The 21,613-nt window shown below is 44.8% G+C and overlaps 1 protein-coding gene across 3 annotated transcripts in view; it reads right to left on the bottom strand.

The window, feature by feature from the left end:
* The window catches only part of TULP3 (TUB like protein 3), an 80,302-nt gene that overhangs the window by 55,063 nt on the left and 3,626 nt on the right, over positions 1-21,613 (bottom strand). Inside the window, exon 1 of one of the 3 annotated variants that reach the window (XM_039538183.1) lies at positions 17,258-17,338. The exons of the other annotated variants lie outside the window; for them this stretch is intronic. The gene's annotated coding sequence lies outside the window, so the exon portion shown is untranslated. Of the gene's footprint in view, positions 1-17,257; positions 17,339-21,613 lie in introns of those variants that run through there. 3 annotated transcript variants of the gene reach the window in all.

The following is a 21,613-nucleotide window of genomic DNA, read 5'->3' as shown; positions in this document are numbered from 1 at the left end:
AGCTCATGCTCCAATACGTCTGTTAGTCTATAAGGTGCCACAGAACTCTTTGCCGCATAGTTAGAATGGTAACTGACTTTTTAAAATTACCCGGTACTTCCTGGGGCCAATAGGTAGGCAAAGCAGTTTCTGATAGGAGTCATGTCCCAGGTAGAAGCCTGTGACAGGGTGCTGTTAGATCTATAATTGTACCCTTTCAAAGCCAGTACCCTGGTCACTTAAAACACCCAGAGCACTGGGTGTAGTTAGAATAGGAAGGGTTCAGGTAGTTTGGGTTCGGAAGGGAAGAAGGGATCACCCGCAACTGTAGGGAACCTGATGAGCTTATGAGGTAATTAGCTCACCAGCTGGATAGCCCTGAGAAGAAGCAAGCAGTATAAAAGGCTGAGCCAGGGAGGAAGAAGGGGGCTCCACGTAACAGCTGCTATGTTGTGATGTACGTGGTACATGAACAGCAATAACATCTGATGGAGGTACCCTGGTGGCCTGTGTGTGCTGCGTAATTCATAAGGCGAGCCTCCCAGCTAGGGTTTCCAGGAGCTGAAGAGGGAGCCTGTTCACAGCCCTTTACCCATATCCTCTGCAAAAAGATCTAATTACCCTGCTGGCTTGCCATTCCCTTTGGGGGAAAGATCAATACATAAGTGATAGACTCTGCATAAAACCTAGCTTCAGAATAATCTTAAACCCCTTTAAAATGAAGCAAACGGCAACAAGAATTCTGAAGTTTTCTGACAAAGACCCCCAGACCAGGGCCGGCTCCAGACCCCAGCGCGACAAGCACGCGCGTGGGGCGGCACTTGCCGTCAGGGGCGGCAGATTGGGCCAGCGGAGCTGCCGCAGTCACGCCTGCGGGAGGTCCACCGGAGCCCCGGGACGACTGGACCTGCCGCAGGCATGACTGCAGAGGGGGCGCTCCTCCCGCGGCTCCAGTGGACCTCCCGCAGGCATGACTGCGGACGGTTCTCTGGTGGCGCGGCTCGGCTGGACCTCCCGCAGGCATGACTGCGGCAGCTCAACTGCAGCCGCCGGACCAGCGGTCCAGCCGAGCCGCGCGACTAGCGGACCCTCACCAGTCAAGCCCGCGGGAGGTCCACTGCTCCCGGGGCCCGGGGTGCCTCCCGCGCATGACTGCTTGGGGCGGCGGAATATGTAGAGCCGCCCCTGCCCCAGACCTTCTGTTTTTGAATCAATACAGATTTTTCATCCTGGTCAAATCTAAATGAATGAATTTATGCATGCATGCATGCATGATGAATGTATTTATTGGAATTGGAGTGGGGTGCACTAGGAATATTCTCCTAATCAGCTTCAATCTGCCCACACTTCTGTTTGTCTGGCTGCGGAGCTCCTTGAGAACAGGAACACCATCCATTTCTTCTCTTGTCCCTTTAGGTGCCTGGACACCATAGTGACAGGTAGAGTATAAAACCTGTTCTATACACACAAAATCAGTGCAAAAAACCTGATTTAATGAAACCTGTACAGAAATTGGGTGCAGACAAGCCCTAAGAAGCTAGAAAGTCAGTTCTCTTTCTCTCCCTTTGGCCATGTTCCATCATCATGGTTGTGAACCAAGTGAGCTGCAAACAGAGGAGATGCAAACAGAGGGAGTTTGCCTGGGGCGGGGGGAATTCCCCCAGAGTTTTTTGCCTTCAGATGTTGTATTTACTGCTCACAGAAACCTGAAGAGGCTCTTAGAAGGAAGACAATATGGATAATGAACAATCAGCTGTTGTGACCTCACAGGATGTGCCATTTTCTCTTTTTCCCCAGAGGACAGAAGCGACTTCGTCTGTACGAAATGCAAGCTGGTCTCCATATTGGAAGAGAAGGTTTAAGGACTAGAGATCCAAGTATCAACCCTGCGTTACATTAGAGAAAATAAAGACTTTCTGGATAGAAGTCAGCGTTTGGTACTGCAGGTACAGCATGCTGAAGAATCAGAGAGGGCAGTGCAGAATGGGGAAGAAAATTGGTAGCATGTGACCTCCAGAAGAAAGAGGAGAACCCACGTATCCCCAAAGCAGATAGAGGTAAGAAACCATTTTTCAGGCCCTCTGTTCAGGTACTACCGTAGAGAATGGTTTGGAAGAATAATCTGAGGGAAGGGATCAGAAGGAGACCCCATCAACTGGAAGGCATGGGATGCATTATCCTAGAGATGGGGTTCCACGACCACCGCTCCCAAGAGGAGATGGGTGGTGGTTGTTGGGGACCCCCTCCTAAGGGGGACAGAGTCATCCATCTGCCATCCAGACCGGGAAACTCGAGAAGAGTGCTGCTTGCCTGGAGCTAGAATTCAGGTTGTGACGGAGTGTCTGCCGAGACTGATCAAGCCCTCGGACCGCTACCCCTTCCTACTTCTTCAGGTGGGCACCAATGATACTGCCAAGAATGACCTTGAGCGGGTCACTGAAGACTATGTGGCTCTGGGAAGAAGGATAAAGGAGTTGGAGGTGCAAGTTGTTTTTTCATCCATCCTCCCTGTTGAAGGAAAAGGCCCAGGTAGGGACCATCAAATTGTGGAAGTAAATGCATAGTTGCGCAGGTAGTGTCGGAGAGAAGGCTTTGAATTCTTCGACCATGGGATGTTGTTCCAGGAAGAAGGATTGCTAGGGAGAGATGGCATCCACCTAAGAGAGGGAAGAGCATCTTCGCAGGCAGGTTTGCTAACCTAGTGAGGAGGGCTTTAAACTAGGTTCGCCTGGGGATGGGGACCTAAGCCCTGAGGTAAGTGGGGAAGTGGGATACCGGGAGGAAGCACAAGGAGGAGGGTGCAACAGGGGAGGCCTCCTGATTCATACTGAGAAAGTAGGGCAATTGGCTAGTTATCTTAGGTGACTGTACACGAACACAAGAAGCCTGGGAAACAAACAAAGATTTGGAAGTCCTGGCACAGTCAAGGAACTATGATGTGATTGGAATAACAGAGACTTTGTGGGGTAACTCACATGACTGGAGCACTGTCGTGGATGGGTATAAACTGTTCAGGAAGGACAGGTGGGGGAGAAAAGGTGGAGGAGTTGCACTGTATGTAAGAGAGCAGTATGATTGCTCAGAGCTGTTGAGTGTCTTTGGGTTAAGTTTAGAAGCGAGAGCAACAAGGGTGATGTCGTGGTGGGTGTCTGTTATAGACCACCAGACCAGGAGGATGAGGTAGATGAGGTTTTCTTCAGACAACCAACAGAAGTTTCCAGATCACAGGCCCTGGTTCTCATGGGGGACTTCAATCACCTTGACATCTGCTGGGAGAGCAATACAACAGTGAACAGACAATCCAGGAAGTTTTTGGAGAGTGTTGGGGACAACTTCCTGGTGCAAGTGCTGGAGGAACCAACTAGGGGCTGTGCTCCTCTTGACCTACTGCTCACAAACAGGGAAGAATGGTAGGGGAAGCAGAAGTTGATGGCAACCTGGGCAGCAGTGATCATGAGATGGTCGAGTTCAGGATCCTGACAAAAGGAAGAAAGGAGAGCAGCAGAATATGGACCCTGGACTTCAGAAAAGCAGACTTTGACTCTCTCAGGGAACTAATGGGCAGGATTCCCTGGGAGGCTAATATGAGGTGGAAAGGAGTCCAGGAGAGCTGGCTGTATTTTAAAGAAGCCTTATTGAAGGCGCAGGAACAAACCATCCCGATGTGCAGAAATAGCAGCAAATATGGCAGGCGACCAGCTTGGCTTAACGGAGACATCTTCAGAGAGCTTAAACACAAAAAGGAAGCTTACAAGAAGTGGAAACTTGGACAGATGACTAGGGAGAGGTATAAAAATATTGCTCGAGCATGCAGGGGTGTAATCAGGAAGGCCAAAGTACAACTGGAGTTGCAAAGCTAGCAAGGGATGTGAAGGGTAACAAGAAGGGTTTCTACAGGTATGTTAGCAACAAGAAGGTGGTCAGGGAAAGTGTGGGGCCCTTACTGAATGGGGGAGGCAACCTAGTGACAGATGATGTGGAAAAAGCTGAAGTACTCAATGCTTTTTTTGCCTCGGTCTTCACAGACAAGGTCAACTCCCAGACTGCTGCACTGGGCATCACAGTATGGGGAGGAGGTGAGCAGCCCTCAGTGGTGAAAGAACAGGTTAAGGACTGTTTAGAAAAGCTGGACATGCACAAGTCCATTGGTCCGGATCTAATGCATCCAAGGGTGCTGAGGGAGTTGGCTGATGTGATTGCAAAGCCATTGGCCATTATCTTTGAAAACTCATGACAAAGGAGGAGGTCCCAGATGACTGGAAAAAGGCAAATATAGTGCCCATCTTTAAAAAAGGGAAGAAGGAGAATCTGGGGAACTACAGACCCATCAGCCTCACCTCAGTCCCTGGAAAAATCATGGAGCAGGTTCTCATGGAATCCATTTTGAAGCACTTGGAGGAGAGGAAGGTGATCAGGAATAGTCAACAAGGATCCACCAAGGGCAAGTCATGCCTGTCCAACCTGATTGCCTTCTATGATGAGATAACGGGTCCGTGGGTACGAGGAAAGCAGTGGATGTGATATACCTTGACTTTAGCAAAGCTTTTGATACAGTCTCCCACAGTATTCTTGCCAGCAAGTTAAAGAAGTATGGATTGGATGAATGGACTATAAGGTGGACAGAAAGCTAGCTAGATTGTCGGGCTCAACAGATAGTGATCAATGGCTTGACGTCTAGTTGGCAGCCAGTATCGAGCAGAGTGCCCCAGAGGTCACTCCTGGGACCAGTTTTGTTCAACATCTTCATTAATGATCTGGATGATGGGATGGATTGCACCCTCAGCAAGTTCGTGGATGACACTAAACTGCTGGGGAAAGGTAGATATGCTGGAGGGTAGGGAAAGGTTCAGAGTGACTTAGATAAATTGGAGGATTGGGCCAAAAGAAATCTGATGAGGTTCAACAAGGACAAGTGCAGAGTCCTGCACTTAGGACAGAAGAATCCCATGCACTGCTACAGGATGGGGACCGACTGGCTAAGTGGCAGTTCTGCAGAAAAGGACCTGGGGATTATAGTGGATGAGAAGCTGGATATGAGTTAACTGTATGCCCTTGTTGCCAAGAAGGCTAATGGCATATTGGGCTGCTTTAGTAGGAGCATTGCCAGCAGATCAAGGGAAGTGATTATTCCCCTCTATTCGACACTGGTGAGGCCACATCTGGAGTACTGCATCCAGTTGCTGGGGCCCCAGTACAGAAAGGATGTGGACAAATTAGAGAGAGTCCAAAGGAGGGTAACAAAAATAATTAGGGGGCTGGGGCACATGACTTATGAGGAGAGGCTGTGGGAACTGGGCTTATTTAGTCTGCAGAAGAGAAGAGTGAGGGGGGTTCCAAAGAGGATGGAGCTAGGCTCTTCTCAGTGGTGGCAGATGACAGAACAAGGAGCAATGGTCTCAAGTTGCAGTGGGTGAGATCTAGGTTAGATATTAGGAAAAACTATTTCACTAGGAGGGCCTGAAGCACTGGAATGGGTTACCTAGGGAGGTGGTGGAATCTCCATCCTTAGAGGTTTTTAAGGTCCATCTTGACAAAGCCCTGGCTGGGATGATTTAGTTGCGGTTGGTCCTGCTTTGAGCGGGGAGTTGGATTAGATAACCTCCTAAAGTCTCTTTCAACCCTAATCTTCTATGAATCTATGATCATAAGATGATGTGATGCCACATCATATGCAGTTGATACTAGTGAAGACAGCAACTAAATCTAGTGAGCTTCTCTCTCCTTTTTTAACTATTTTCACTATGGTACATAAAGACTATAAATCTTTTATAAATGAGTACTATATCAAATCAATGTAGAACATAATCAATACATTAAAAACTGGTTAACTGGTAGATCACAAAAACTAATTGTATCTGGGGAATCACCATTCAATGGAGGTGTTCCCAGTGGAGTTCTGCGGGGATCTTTTTCTCACCCAATATTATTCAATATACAGTATTTATCAATGATCTGGAAGAAAATATGAAATAATTGCTGGTAAAATGATATGACAAAAATTGGTGAAATGGTAAATAATGATCGGGACAGGTTAGTTATACAAACCTATCTAAATTGCTTAGTAAGATGGACTCTTCTGAACAATATTTGTATTTGGCTGTATGAAAACACGTCATAAGGAACAAAGAATGCAGTCAAGTATCAGAGGGGTAGCCGTGTTAGTCTGGTTCTGTAGAAGCAGCAAAGAATCCTGTGGCACCTTATAGACTAACAGATGTTTTGCAGCATGAGCTTTCGTGGGTGAATACCCACTTCTTCGGATGCAAGCAGTGGAAATTTCCACTGCTTGCATCCGAAGAAGTGGGTATTCACCCACGAAAGCTCATGCTGCAAAGAATGCAGGTTACACTTAGAAGATAGGGGACTGTATCCTGGAATGCAGCAATACTGAAAAGGATTTAGCAGTCATAATGAATAACCAACTAAACAAGAACTCCCAATAGGATTCTGTAGCTAACAGTCTAATGCAATCCTGGATATAAAAGCAGTAGAATATTAAGCAGGAATAGGGAGGTGGTATTACCACTAAATATGCAGTTGGTGAGATCATTACTGAAACGTTATGTCCAGTTCTGGTAGTCCACACTTCAAAAGGGATTGTGGAAAAACTGAATAAGGTTCAGAAAAGAACTACAAGAATGATTTAAAATCTAGAAAGCATGCCTCATAGCAAGATACTTAAGAAGCTCATTCTAGTTTATTCAAGAGAAAATTAAAGAGTTGGCTTAATCCTGTTCTACAAGTACCTATGTGGGCAAGAGATTTTGAATAGCTCTTTAATCTAACAGAACAAAGGCATAACAAGATCCAATAGCTGGAAGCAGAAGCTAGACAAATTCAGACTAGCAATGAGGTTAAAATTTTTTAACTGTAAGGATTAATGGCCACTGGAATATCTTAATTAAGAAAGTGGTGGATTCTCTATCTCTTGAAGTCTTTAAATCAAAACTAAGTATTTTTATGCTGAAAGGTATTAATGGCTGCCATCAAGCAAGTCTTTGATCTATAAACAATTACATACCTGATTAAAGCTGATGGGTTTGCTAAACTAAATAGAAGGAACAATTACATATTCCTTTGTGTATCTGAAACACTATGAGGCTACCACCCAAGGGCAAGGCAGAGGGCTCCATGACAAACTAAGCAGAGCTAAACTGTGTGGGCTGCTAGAGTTTTCCCTGGGACTGATTATAAACACAGGGACTAGAGGATTGATTTAATATAGCTATGTAAGGCGGAAAAGCCAGCAGAAACTGAGAGAAGCAGTTGTGAGAGTGGCCCTAAGAGGAAGCAGAGGCACAGAGCTCCTTGAGGCACAAGACTTGCTGGAAAAGCAGGCTTGGAAATTATGCAAGGAAACTGCTTGCTGCTGTTTGTTTCTACTGCATTCAAACAGGACTTCGTGTTTATTCCTTGCAAATAAACAGGACTGCAATTAGGATTTCTCTTAACTGAAACAACACAGCCCCAAACAGTGGCTAACCACGTGTGCCAAAAGGGCAACACTATCGTTCTACAATGTCTGGTATAATTCAAACAGAAGTTATAGGTTTGCTGCAGAAATTACTGAGTGAGGGTATATGGCCTGTGTTATGCAGAAGATCAGACTAGCTAGATAATTATAATGCCCCCACCCCCGGCCTTAAAAATCTATGAATTTATTAAATGAGAGATCAAATAAAAATAATGGTTTCTCTTGGTATTTTTAGCTTATTTTGTGCACTTGAAAGCACATATGTATATTTTCACTATTCCCTCTGTATAATCAGAAAGGGGAATTCAGGTGAGGTGTCACTTAACTCATTTAAAAACCAACTAGATTTTGAGTTGAAAAGTGACTAGATTTCAAAATTGACTGTGTCTTGTTACATGTTATAATTCAACAAACTGGATCAGTCTGTCACGTAAATTCTTGTCTGTCCTGGCACCGCTGACACATCCTTCAATTTTGATGGGAATGTGAATTGGGCTGTTGAGTGGTAAACTTTTATTTGTTTCCACTGTGAGCGCTATTTGTTTTACAGAAGTCCTAGGGCACGTTAACATAGTTCCACTTTTCTCTGCACGGGAAGTTAAAGTTCCTAGGATCCCATGGCACATTCCTGTCATAAAGGCACTGTCACTTCAGGAATCTCACAGCAAGTTACCACAGCACTGCTCATCATTTTCCGGGGCATCAAATCAGAGGTCATATTAATGTGGCACTCGCAGTTACACCTCCTTGAGCAATAAACACAGCATTCAACAGGAATCAGTGAATAGGAGTAATAAGCTGGATGTGGGTTGTCTGTTAGAGTTTACTTTTAGTTGGCATAGAAGCACAGACAAAGGCAACTCCAATAAATAAAGACCTGAGTCGACTAACAGGAACAGGTCATCAGTCCTATTACCTCAACTCTCCATGATGTTACATATTTAATAACATGATCTTATTTGTGACTTACTCTATTCATCTACCAGCATAAGACAATTGCATCTGTAGCGATATTTGAACAAAGTTTTAACACAAATAAACAATATTTTTAATCTTAAAAGTGTTTTACAAATGTTTCTTCACAATACCCATGACAAATCTCAGCAAGGAGGTATCTCAAACTGTAAAGCCTATTAGTTTATAACATCACTGATGTAATTTTACTAAGTCGTTCTTGGGAAGACATGCAGTGCCTGCAGCAAGAGTGGGAAGTGTCAGATCTTCTCCCAGAACTAAAACATTGGCAGATGCAGGATATTCTCTACACTATCATATTTAGATGGATTGCCACAAAGCATTCTACATAATCAGTTCTGTACAGACCCAGATTATGAACCTGCACACCTATTTCTAAACATTGTAAACTGAGGTTGCACCAGGATTTCAGTTACAGATCTTTGCTTTCAAGCAGTTATACATCAAGGACAAATTTCAGCCTGGGGCTTGGATTTTACAGAGACCAGATCCTTTTCCCATTTAAATCAATGGGGGTTTTGCCATAAACTCTTCATAGAATAGAATATCACGGTTAGAAGGGACCTCAGAAGGTCATCTAGTCTAACCCCCTGCTCAAAGCAGGACCAATCCCCAGACAGATTTTTGCCCCAGATCCCTAAATGGCGCCCTCTAAGACTGAACTCACAACTCTGGGTTTAGCAGGCCAATGCTCAAACCACTGAGTTATCCCTCCCGGGAGCAGGCCCAGAATCTAGTGCTGGTAGAAGACCCTTTTACAAAGATTTTGCAAAATTTGTTTGGTTATTTGAGCCATCAGAATTGTTACAAAATTGTAATTACAATTACAAAAGATTTTTGGCTACAATAAATCTTTTTTTTTTTTTAAACAGAAATATTTCAGGCCATCATTTTGTAATGGAGACTTAGCTACTTAACATATTGGGGGGACAAACTCTGGCTGGATTTAATTTTAAAAACACAATTCCAAATGTACCACAATATTGAAAAACAGTTCTTGGCAATGTTTTAGTGTTTGGTTGTGTTCCAGGCATACCTCAGGTCACACCTAACAAAACTAGTTAAAATATTAAAGGTTTTTCCCCCATTAGAAAAACAAACATAGAAAATCTTAAAATCAGGGATCAGACTGGGGGAAAAGGTGTGATATTCTACTTATGCTTCACGCAAAATCTCAACGTGGCTGCATGTTTCTGCTATGATGATCATTAATGAAACAGGTAACAACACTGACAGAGTTGTCATGATTAGGCTTTTATAGCTGCTTCTCTTCCCATCTATCTGCAGATTCAGTAAGAATACTATACCATGAAGTCACATTTAGTTAGTTTCTCAGGAGCCATAAGGGCTAGAAAATAATCCAAAAAAAGAAGTTGTTTACCTTCTTCAGAAGCTAAGCCTTGTCCATGCAGAGTGCAATAGCTTACCAAAATCAGTTAAAAAATCTATTCAATTCAACTTAGACAAAGCCCAAAATGGCCAACAGCAAGTCCTAGCTCCATCAAACCTCTGATTAAGGAAACAGAATACAATACTCTAATAGGATAATAGTAAACAAAATATGCAAAATGCGCATGTTAACAATGCCATATGTGCTTTCAGCCCAGAAAGGATTAGCCTTATCTGTGCATATCTTTCTTTGCGTATTTTGTCCACTGTTACACTATAGGGGCTATGGTGAGGTGAGTTCTCTTATTTGTTTACTCGGCTGTTTTGTTGCTTAGCAGTGTTATTATGCTCTTAGGGCCTCATCCTAAACCCACTGAAGTCAATGGGAGCCTTTCCATTTACTTCGGTGGACTTTGGCTCAAGCTGTTACAATGCTATTTGTACAGTGTAATTTGCCCAGGGGGTACTTTTCTGAGATGTTCTTTCAACAGAATGAAAAAAAAATTGTGGAGTCAAAACAATGGTATTGTCTCACATTTATAAAAACCTTAGCTATTAGAAACAGTAAATAAACCAATACAATTTTATAGTCAATAAAGTACAGTACACTAAGGATATGCCTACACGGCAATTAAAAACCTGTGGCTGATCCTTGCCAGCTGACTCTGGTTTGTGCTAAGGAACTTTTTAATTGCAGTGTAGACATTTGGGCTCCGGCTGGTGCCTAGGCTCTAGGACCCTGCAAGATGGAAGGGTCCCAGAGCTCAGACTGCAGCCAGAATCCCAAAATCTACACCGCACTTAAACGGCCCCATAGTCCGAGCCCCATGAGCCAAAATCAGCTTGCACAGGCCAGCCACGGGTGTCTAACTGCAGTGTAGACATACTCTAAGGCCAGGTCTACACTACAAACTTATATTGGCATAACTAATCCACACCCGAGCGTAGTTATAACGACTTAACCACTAGTGCAGATGCGGGGGAAGCTCTCCTGCCAACATAGGGGAGGTGGATTAAGTACACCCGTCAGCAAAGTAGCATCTTCACTAAAGTACTACAGCTGCTGCAGCACTGTACATGAAGACAAGCCGTAAGAGTCTGGCTATATTACAAAAGCAAGCCAGTCAACAGACCCTGACACAGCTGTAAACAGCTTTAACCCTATTAGTAATCATGGCTAGGTCTTCTTTAATTATGTTGTTGGGACAAGGGGCAACCATTTTGTAACCAAACCTCCGGACTTCATTGTGTGTCATTTGATTGGCCCCAATTCAGTTCAAAACTAGCCTGTGTCTTCCAAATAAGCATCCATGCTGAAAATGAGTGATATCTGCAATTAGGTGTCAAACATACCTGCACCCAGCACCCATTAACACTGATGAAAATAGGTTGTGTTGGTATGGAAGAAGTCCACTGCTTTAATACTTGCTGTAGCAAAATACCTAAAATGCTGGCAACACAAGTGGAACTCTTCAACTCCAGGTGTTACTTTTATTGGGGAGAGCTGTTTGACATCTGTCAAACAGCATATTTTAGCAGTACACACACACACCTAGTAAAAACATATCCATCCCCTTGCAGGAGAAGTGTCAGAAGCCAAGAGGAATCTGCTCACTTCAGTAACTAGTCTAGGAGTTTACTGCTGAGTGCATTCTGTGCCAAAAATTAAAAATTCTGTGCACAATATTTTAAAATTCTGCAAGTTTTATTTGTCAATAAATAAATGTAGAGGCTCCAGTATGGCAGTGGGGCGCACAGGCCACTGGCTGCAGGAAGGTGGGAGATCATCACCCAGGACACAGACTCAGCGGTGAGGCTGCACCCAATCCTGACATAGCACAAGCCCTGGTCCTGCCCCAGAAACACCCTGGGGCCCTGCCCCTCTGTGTCAGGCGCACCAGGTGTGGGGAAGGTAGGCTCAACCAGGCAGGATCTAAGTGTGGAGGGGCTCAGTTTGGGGGGATCCAGGTGTAGGGGGAGAGGATTCTGTGTGCAACAATCTGGGTGCAGGCAGCTCAGTGTGGGGTCTAGGTGTGGGAGGATCTGGATGCACAGAGGCTCATTGGGGACATTCCAAGTGCACGGGCAATGGGACCAGGGCCGGCTCTAGACCCCAGCGCGCCAAGCGTGCGCTTAGGGCGGCAAGCGGCTCCGGTGGACCTCCCGCAGGCGTGCCTGAGGAGGGTCCGGTTGTCCGGTGGCTCCGGTGGACCTGCCACAGGCGTGCATGCGAAGGGTCCGCAGGCACGTCTGCAGGAGGTCCACCGGAGCCGCGGGACTGGCGACTGCCAGAGCACTCTCCGCGGCGTGCCGCCCTGCTTGGGGCGGCGCAATTGCTAGAGCCGCCCCTGAATGGGACTCTGCAAGGGCTTCCAGGTGAAGGTGGTTGAGGCTCAGTGAAGGGGTCTGGGTGTATGGGTCTCAGCAGGGGTGAATGGGTGCTGAGTGAGGCTTGCTGGGGTGGGGGCCTGGGTGCAGCTATTTGGGAGTCAGTGGTGTGGGGGTCTGGATGTGGGGGCTCAGGATGTGGCATCGGGGGGGGGGTTCAGTGTAGGGAGCTCAGTGTGGGGTGGTCTGGGTGCAAGGGTGGGGGTCCAGAGGCAGGGGGTCTGGGTGCAGAGGGGCTCCAGATGCAGGGGTTGAGGTTCAGTAGGGTGGGGTTTGGGTATGGACAGTGGCGGCTCCAGGCACCAGCACTACAAGCGCGTGCCTGGGGTGGCAAGCCGTGGGGGGCGCCCTGCCGGTCCCTGCGAGGGCAGCAATCAGGCAGTCTTCGGCAGCAATTCGGCGGTGGGTATGCCGAAGCTGCGGGACCAGCGGACCTCCCGCAGGCAAGCCGCCGAAGGCAGCCTGCCTGCCGTGCTTGGGGCGGCAAAAAAGCTAGAGCCGCCCCTGGGTATGGAGGGCTAGGGGGGTTCTGGGTGTATGGGGGTGAGGCTTGGAGACGGTGTCTGGGTATAGGTGGTCTGGATGCATGAGGGTTGGGTAGAGCAGCTCCCAGTACAATGATTCCTCTCCCCACAGCTGAGGAGCAATGGGGGCAGGAAGCAGGGGAGGATGCTGAGCTTCCTGCAATGGAGGCGGGGGGGGGGTGTCTCGGGGTGAGTCTGACACAGCCCCAGCCATTCCTTGCAGGGGAAGAGAAGTCCTATCCTCTCCTGCCTCCAGCCCAGACGGGACTAGCAGCTGATCCAGGCTCAGGGTAGGAGCTACTGGCTTGGGTGTCCCCAGCCCTGTGGTGATTTACATCTCCACCGGCTGCTCTGGGTGCCTGAAATGATGTATCTGTGCTGCTAGGGAGTGCTGCGTGACTGCTCTTGCAGCTTCCCTTTGCTTCCCTGTCAGAAAGACATTTTTCTGCAGGAAAACAAAGAAATCTGCAGGGGCGACATGAATTCTGCGCATGTGCAGTGGTGCAGAATTCCCCCGGGAGTTGCAAGGATCCAAAAAGATGTCAGTGGAGGGAGCAGAGAGATTAACATACAGTAGGGACTGCCTAAGCAAAACTAAATTGGAAGGGTATTTGTGGGGACAAAGGGATAGATTAAGGCAAGATGAATGGTATCCAAGTCCCGCAGTTAGAGCAGCCTGGTTGTACCAGTGAGTCAGTAAGACAGAGCAGCAGGACATGGTCAACTGATTCCTAGAAGTTGCTTGCTTGGATGCCTCATTTGGAAGGAAGATGAAAGATGGACATAAGAGTGAGAAAAATACAATGAGGAAGTGATTAGGCAAAAAGAAAAAAAATCTATTCAGGGGCCCTTAAGTTTTAGTGGTTCTATAAACTTAACCCAACCCTGTGAAAATGGCAGCAGTGCAGAGCAATGAGTATCCAAACAGTGCAATGGCACAAGCCATCTACTGTTTAGCACATATTATTAGGTAGCACCTACTGGCCACAATTATGGAGCTGGCCCCCATTGTGCTAGGTACTGTACATTCCAAAAAGATGGTCCTTGCCCTGAAGAGCTTACAATCCACATACTTGGATGATTTGGTGTTTTTGCATTTCCCCCGTTTCTATATATTATTTTTGATCACAGTGTAGTTCTTGTGTGAACAATGTCTTTCACTTAGGTGATGCTGTAAAACTAGAACACAAGGCTTCAACAATCCAATCAGGGGATTTGCGAGTGTGGTAAAACAGGGACAATGAAAACTTAGGTCAACAGGAATTCCATGCTACAGGCATGTCTACACTACAAGAACTATAGCACTGCAGCTATGCCGCTATAGTATAAACACTTACTACAGTGATGAAATGGGTTTTTTCTGTCACTAATAAATCTTCCTCCTCCCTCTGCCCCCCACATTTGGGGGGGGGCACGGCAGGGCCTGGGTCAGCCCCCCTGGGGGCTGGGGAGTGATCCCCACACAGCCCTGCTCTGCCCCACTCCTGTTCACACTGGCACTTGCTGTGGCAAAACTTGTGTCTTTTGGGGCGGGGCGGGGGGGGCACGTTAACACCTCTGAAAGACAAAAGTTTTGTCTTTCAATTACCAAGGTAGACAATTAGCCTCATTAAAACAACACTGAAGAATGCAGGGTCTGTCTCACTTTACAACAGTCCCTAAATCATATAGCAAGAGGTTAAAACAGACTTACCCCTACCCTACATAAGAATGCATTGCTATTCCTGACAGGAAACAGCCTGTCTACGTTCTGGAGGCTAACAGGTAAATGGAGAGTATGTTCAGAGCATAGGTCTGAGAAAAGGTGCAAGTCAGAGAGTGTGTGCTGAAATTCTGAAATTTGTGTATGTAACACATGACGAGTGCCAACAAAAGCATAAAAGGATTTAAACAGTCATGAATTCAGAGCTGTTTAGATGATGTGTCAATTAGTAAACCAAGTGCCCTTGACATTGACTCACTAGATACCAAAGATAATGGAGCCAGTGAAAACAGAACAGCAGCTTTTGAAAAGCCACTACTGGAGCTCATGTCTGAAATACAGTTGAGAAGAGAGTGGAAAGAAGAATATGCAATATTCTCTAAAAAACTGCTGGACTGGTGCTTGGAGGGAGACTTCATTCTTCTGTTATGTGACCTAAGAGAACCCTTTCCTTCTAATAAGTTATAGTAAGTTCTTCAATGAAGCAGAGATACAGAGAAAGGAGCACTGTCCCCCTAAAAGGAATACTACAGAGGCCAAAACGGGGACAGGACAGCTATCAAATAGCAAAGCTGTCTGGAGTGCAGGGGCAGATTTTCTTATTCTCATGTTCTAGCTGGCTTCATATTTGAAGAAGAAGCAGATATTCCAGGTACCAAACTCTGTCCATAATGCTGACATACAGACATTCCAAGCAAGCATGTTTTTTAAAAAAATCCATATTTGGGCACAAAGACCAAAGGAATTTCCTGCCAGAACATTCATTGGAGAAAGCACTGGTGGTTCAGTAGTAGAATTCTTCCCTCCCATGTGAGAGACTTGGATTTGATTCCCGGCCCATGCACATTCATAGTCTAAATGCAGATGCTGGAAAATTTCAAAAACTTGAGAGAAATCCCAACTGCCATCACTGCTGCTGCTAGGGGATTGAGAAGGAAAGATCTATGCTCTGCTTCCAACAGCAAGCTAATTTAGGTTTATCTTATTATCTCTAGACCTCCTCAGGCTTCACCCAGATAAAGGAATCTCTACTCAACAGCAGGAGAGCACCAGCTACACTCCCAACTATTCAAGTCCTTTCACCAAGATAGTCCTCAAATTTCCATTAAAAATTCCTTTTTGTTTGTTCGATTTGTTTTTAGGGGCTGCTCTGCCTCAGGCAAAACAAATATATTTAAAAGAAGGACAGGGAGAGAAGGCGAACAGCAAGTTCTCAGGAACTTGGGATCCTGACCAGTATGACCTCCCCTTCGTGAATTATTAAACCTAGTCTTTGTCACTTTTGTTGTCATTGTACCCCAGTACAGCATGGAACCAGTGAAAAGTAAAGCAAATACCATGCTCTCCTAGCAACAAAGCCAGCAGTTAAACTGTCTGCACTATACAGTACCTAGCCCAGACTAAACAACATGACTCATAGTCCCACTCTTATGGCTGTTTTGAAATCTATTCATTTAAAAAAGTTATTGTGGTTTATTTAGTGCAGAAGCTACAAGCTCAAGCAAGGATGTTTTCCACACCATGCTTGAAGCAAGTATTACATTCTCTCCCAGAACCTAAATTTAAGCAGCCTTCCCTTCAAAATGCCAGTTCCCTTACTCATCCACTCCCTCAAAACCTAAAAACTGCATGCACACCTCACCCTCCAAACTGCCCTTACTTTATGCTCCTTCACATTAAACACAACTGTGGGTGTCCTCATTCGTGAGGAGCACACAGGGTCCTCACCAAAGAGGATATCCAGAGTTGACAGGTCAGAAGTTTTACACCCACATACAAAATTTAATTTCTTAAATGAAAGAATGAAAGAGTTATCAAGAGGGGATCAACAGAATTAAAATTCTAACTCAGGCTAGGTGGCTCAAGAAGTAGTAAGTAAAACTGCTGAATTTGTTGGGATCTCCGGGGCATGAGACTTGGATCCTTGTCCATTTCGTTTTACCTGAACAAGAACACTGCAGGCAAGGAGTGTGGAAGTTTAACATGTGTTGCATGCATGGGCGACTACAAATCTAGCACTTTGAGTTGTTAATGTATGGCCCAACGCAGGAACTGAGGTTTTAAGGGGTGGAACTGTCCTCTTTCAGGAAAAGCGAATAATTTTCTCAATATTCAAAGACTACAACTTTAATCACATCAACCGACCTACTTACAAATACCTTAACCCAGTTACAACACGGTTAAAGTTTGTAGTGTGGACAGGACCTAATCACATCCCAATGAAGATGCAAGAGCCTTGAGCAACCCAAAGCTTTGGCCTGGTTGCAGGAACATAGTTTGCAAACAAATCTTAACTGTTGTAACCATGTCCCTTGTCTCGGTTGCAATTATAGTGAAAATGAAAGCTTAGATTGTTTTTTTCAAATAAGTTAGGGGACAGAAAAAGTCCTGACATGTCTAAATTAAAGTGCACTGTCAATATTCTAAATTTAGAAAAGAATTACGGGGAACTCAAGGGACTATTTAGGTACAGTTCTGACTCTGAAAAAAGGGACTGCAAAAAGGGCTTTTTTTATTCAATGGATCTAGAATGCATTCCAGGTCATAGCTACTTATTTCAGTGACATTCACTACCTTTTAATTCTGTGGCCACTGTGCAATGTTCACACCCCTATGGAGGTGAGCTGAATTCCTTCTTGGCTTACACACTAGCAACAAGATTGTTAACTAGATTCCACTTGCAGAATATTTTCCCTGAGGTGAGATATGCTTAGGTAAGCACCTCAACTGCACTTTTTCTACACCCACGAAAGCTCATGCTCCAATACGTTTGTTAGTCTATAAGGTGCCACAGAACTCTTTGCCGTTACTACACTTATACTGCACCTCAGTTGGGACAGGGTTGTTGTTGATAATGTTCAATCCGAGGGAGAGGGGGGACAAGCGACATACACTCAGCTTGACTCAGATCTCAGGATGAGTTTACACGGCTGGGAATTACAATAAAAACAATTTATAAACTGAGAAAAAGTAATCTGGAACTACTCATGGACAAATATGGAAATCTATAAAGATATTTAATAGTCACTTTTTGAAGCAAAACCACACTTTAAGGAGATATAGAACTCTAATTTTTAGCCACTGGTTCTAATTCAATCAAAATTAGGAGTTATAAATAACACATTTTTTATTCTTTTAATTACTTATTTTATTTACAGTAGTAGTCATAAGTCCTATTAAGGACTGGGGCCCTCAGTGTGCTAGGCCCTGTGTGACGTTATTGATATAAATTGGGACCATATAGAACATGGGTTGCAACCAAGGTCCTGTAGTGGCACCAAATCTTAGGTAAAGGGGGTCATATAAGGTGTCTAAGACCAGGTTATGGGTTGCTGGTTATGATTATGCTGTCTGTGTGCATGTATCATTTTTAGTTGAAGTTATGTATATTGGCTCTATACTGCCTGTATTTCAAGTTGGTGATGTGCTTCTGGGTGATATCCCAGACAAGTTGGTGTTAGCTCTGCTTAGCCTGCTTGATGGCCCATTAAGGACCATCAGCTACACAATTGACCCATGGAGAGAAGGCAAACACGCCTTATGACTCAGCAAAGTATGCAGGGACTGGCCCATGCGACTCCAGACTCCATTTTGCTGTAATTTTCCACAGTAAGGACAAAGAGGTTCTTACACCTGGAAAAGCCTATATAAGGCTGATGCATCATCTCCATCTGGTCTTCAATCCTGCTTCATACCTCTGGAGGGACTTTGCTACAAACCGAAGCTCTGCACAAAGGACTGACTGACCCATCCCAGCGGGGGATGTTCCAGAGACATTTGAACCTGCAGTTTATGCCATCACTGCTGCAAGCCTGAACTAAGAACTTTGCCATTACTGTATGTAATTGATTCCATTTAACCAATTCTAGCTCTCATCTCTACCTTTTTCCCTTTATGAATAAACCTTTAGATTTTAGATTCTAAAGGATTGGCAACAGCGTGATTTGTGGGTAAGATCTGATGTGTATATTGACCTGGGTCTGGGGCTTGGTCCTTTGGGATTGAGAGAACCTTTTTCTTTTATTGGGGTGTTGGTTTTCATAACCATTCATCCCCAGGACGAGTGCACTGGTGGTGATCCTGGGAGACTAGAGTGCCTAAGGAAATTGCTTGTGTGACTTGTGGTTAGCCAGTGGGGTGAAACCAAAGTCCTCTTTGTCTGGCTGGTTTGGTTTGCCTTAGAGGTGGAAAAACCCCAGCCTAGGGCTGTGACTGCCCTGTTTGAGCAATTTGTCCTGAATTGGCACTCTCAGTTGGGTCCCACCAGAACCGCCTCGTCACACCTTGTACACACAGAGAGGAGGAACTGTTAGCTGGATAGTCAAATGTGAAATTAGTGGGCTCAATCTAGTTGCTAATGGAGAAGTGTCTACATTACAGTAAACACCATCTTATTTGGCATCCTTGCTTGTAGTCTCAACAGTGATGCCAAAGACTTGCAGAGGCATGGAGACTTTGATTTCATAGATATGGTATCTCCAGGTCAGAACTCCAGCACATTTAGCAGAAAGTAATATGTGGGAAGCTTGACATGATGATGTTCATGCTGTGCCTTTTTGTGCAAATACACCTCTACCCCAATATAACGCGACCCGATATAACACGAATTCAGATATAACGTGGTAAAGCAGTGCTCCGGGGGGGCAGGGCTGCGCACTCCGGTGGATCAAAGCAAGTTCAATATAACACGGTTTCACCTATAACGTGGTAAGATTTTTTGGCTCCTGAGGACGGCGTTATATTGAGGTAGAGGTGTAAGTAAAATGAATCTCCAAGTTTCTCAAAAGAGCACCTTCATGTATCCCTAATTGGAATGCTTTTCTTTTATTAATTGACAAAAATTCTCATTAAAAAAATCTCAGCATGCACTTTAATCAGGCAAGAACATTCTGTCTGATGGAGAAAAGACTTAGGTAAACCCATCAAGAGATCTATGGAATGACAGTCAAAGGTATCATACTATAGCCATAAGACACAGCAAGAGACCATACCACCTCTGACTGTGATCTCATCAACTCACAGTAAACGGTTAATTTTGGTGAGCACCACCTCACAAAGAAAATAGTTTTGGTGATCTAGAAGCTGCTCTTCCCTCTTAGCTGATACTGAAGCACTGCAACAATATGGTGCAAAGGGGCGCTGGACTGCTGCCTTTTGGATAACTACTACAGCAATGGAAGGGGTTCTTTCATCAACCTAGAGATGTCTACACCAGAGTTTAGGTTGGCTTAAATTAGAGGTCTCCAAACTGTGGGTCGCATGCTCCTAGCCAGGTGCGGAGGAATGTTTGGGGGGGCACGGCTGGGGCCAGAGTGAGCCCCCATGGGGGGCAGGGAGGGAGCATCACCCCGCTCTGCTCCTGGCCCCAGCTGCCGGCCCCAGCCTCTGCCCCCTTACCCCTATCCGCGTCCTGTCTCCCCTCCCCCGAGCTGCAGCCCCACTCCAGACCTCAGCTCAGGGGGCGCAGGGTGGGGAAGAGAGAGACATAGACAGGGGAAGGGAGACTCTGACCATAAAAAGTTTGGGGACCACTGGCTTAAATACATCACATAGGGCATGAAATTCTTTACAGATTGAAGCGATGTAGTTAAGCCGACCTAACTATGTAGTGTGGACCAGTCCTTAGCCAACTTTACTTACCTATAACTGCCTCCTTAAAGTATTTCAGAAGTGCCGAAACACTGCACTCCTACGCACACACACATCTAGAGGATACACATACAGCTCCACAATATAAGGCTTTGCTTACGCTACAGCCTGGTCTACACATAATTTTTGTACTAGTATAACTGTCTGTTAGGGGTATGGGTTTTTTTTAACCAATATAGTTACACTGGTACCGGTGTGTATGTAGTTATACTGGTATATATGTTTACCACAGAAATCATAGAAATTTAGAGCTGGAAGGAACCGCAAGAGGTTATCTAGTCCATCTCCCCACACTGAGACAGGATTAAGTATACCTAGACCAGGGGTAGTCAGTAGGTGGCCTGTGGGCCAAATCCGGACCACCAGACACTTTTAAATGGACCATGAATCTTTTTATTTACTTAATATAATTGTTACTGTAGTCTTAAAAATGTTTCTTTGGAGACTGGACCTTGATTTTACCTTGACCAAGAAATCTGGACCTTGCCAAAAAATAATTGACTACCCTCTGACCTACACTATTCCTGACAAGGGTTTGTCTAATCTTTTCTTAAAAACCTCCAAGGATAGGGATACCACAATCTCCCCAGGTAACTTGCTCCAGTGCTTAACTATCCTTATAGTTAGAACATTTTTCCTAACATCCCTACTTAAATCTCCTTTGCTGCAGACTAAGCCAATTATTTCTTGTCCTACCCTCAGAGGACATGGAGAACAATTGATCACCCTTGTGTTTTTAACAAACTCTTACTTATTTGAAGACTTTCTTACATTCCCCCACAGCCTTCTCTTTGCTAGACTAAATCTACTCAATTTTTTCAACTTTTCCTAGGAGGAAACTTATTTTTGTTGCCCTCTTCTGGACTCTCACCAGTTTGTTCACATGTTTATTAAAAGTGTGATACCTAAAGCTGAACACAGTACTCCAGCTAAGGCCTCACTAGTGCTGAGTGGAATACAATTACTTCTGTGTCTCATACACAACATTCCTGTTACCAGATCCAGGATTACATCTGCCTTTTTTGCAACAGCATCATATCCTGACTCACATTCAGTGTGATTCACTATAACCTTCTTTCCTGCAGCAGTGCTGTCTAGCCAATTATTCCCAATTTTGTATGCATTAGAGTTTTTATTTGCAAGTGTAGTACTCTGCATTTGTCTTTATTACATTTCATTTTATTGATTTCAGACCAATTCTCCAATTTACAAAGATCATTTTGAATTCTAATCCTGTTCTTCAAAGTGCTTGCAATCTTCTACCAGCTTGGTGTCATCCACAAATTTTATAAGCATACTTTCCACTCTATTATCCAAGTCATTAATGAAAATATTGACTAGTACTAGATCCAGGATAGACCCATGCAAGATCCCACTTTGTATGTCCTTAATTTAACAGCAAATCACTGATAAATACTCTTTAATTATGGTTTATTTAGTTTAGACCACATTTCCCTAGTTTGCTTAGAAAAATGTCATGTTGGTCTGTACTAAAAGCCTTACTAAAATCCAGATATATCACATCTACTGCTT

The sequence above is a fragment of the Mauremys reevesii genome, linkage group 1 (genome assembly GCF_016161935.1).
Source record: "Mauremys reevesii isolate NIE-2019 linkage group 1, ASM1616193v1, whole genome shotgun sequence".
Taxonomy (NCBI): domain Eukaryota; kingdom Metazoa; phylum Chordata; order Testudines; family Geoemydidae; genus Mauremys; species Mauremys reevesii.
The sequence above is the reverse complement of the archived record's forward strand: the minus strand, read 5'-3'. Positions and strand labels throughout refer to the sequence as shown.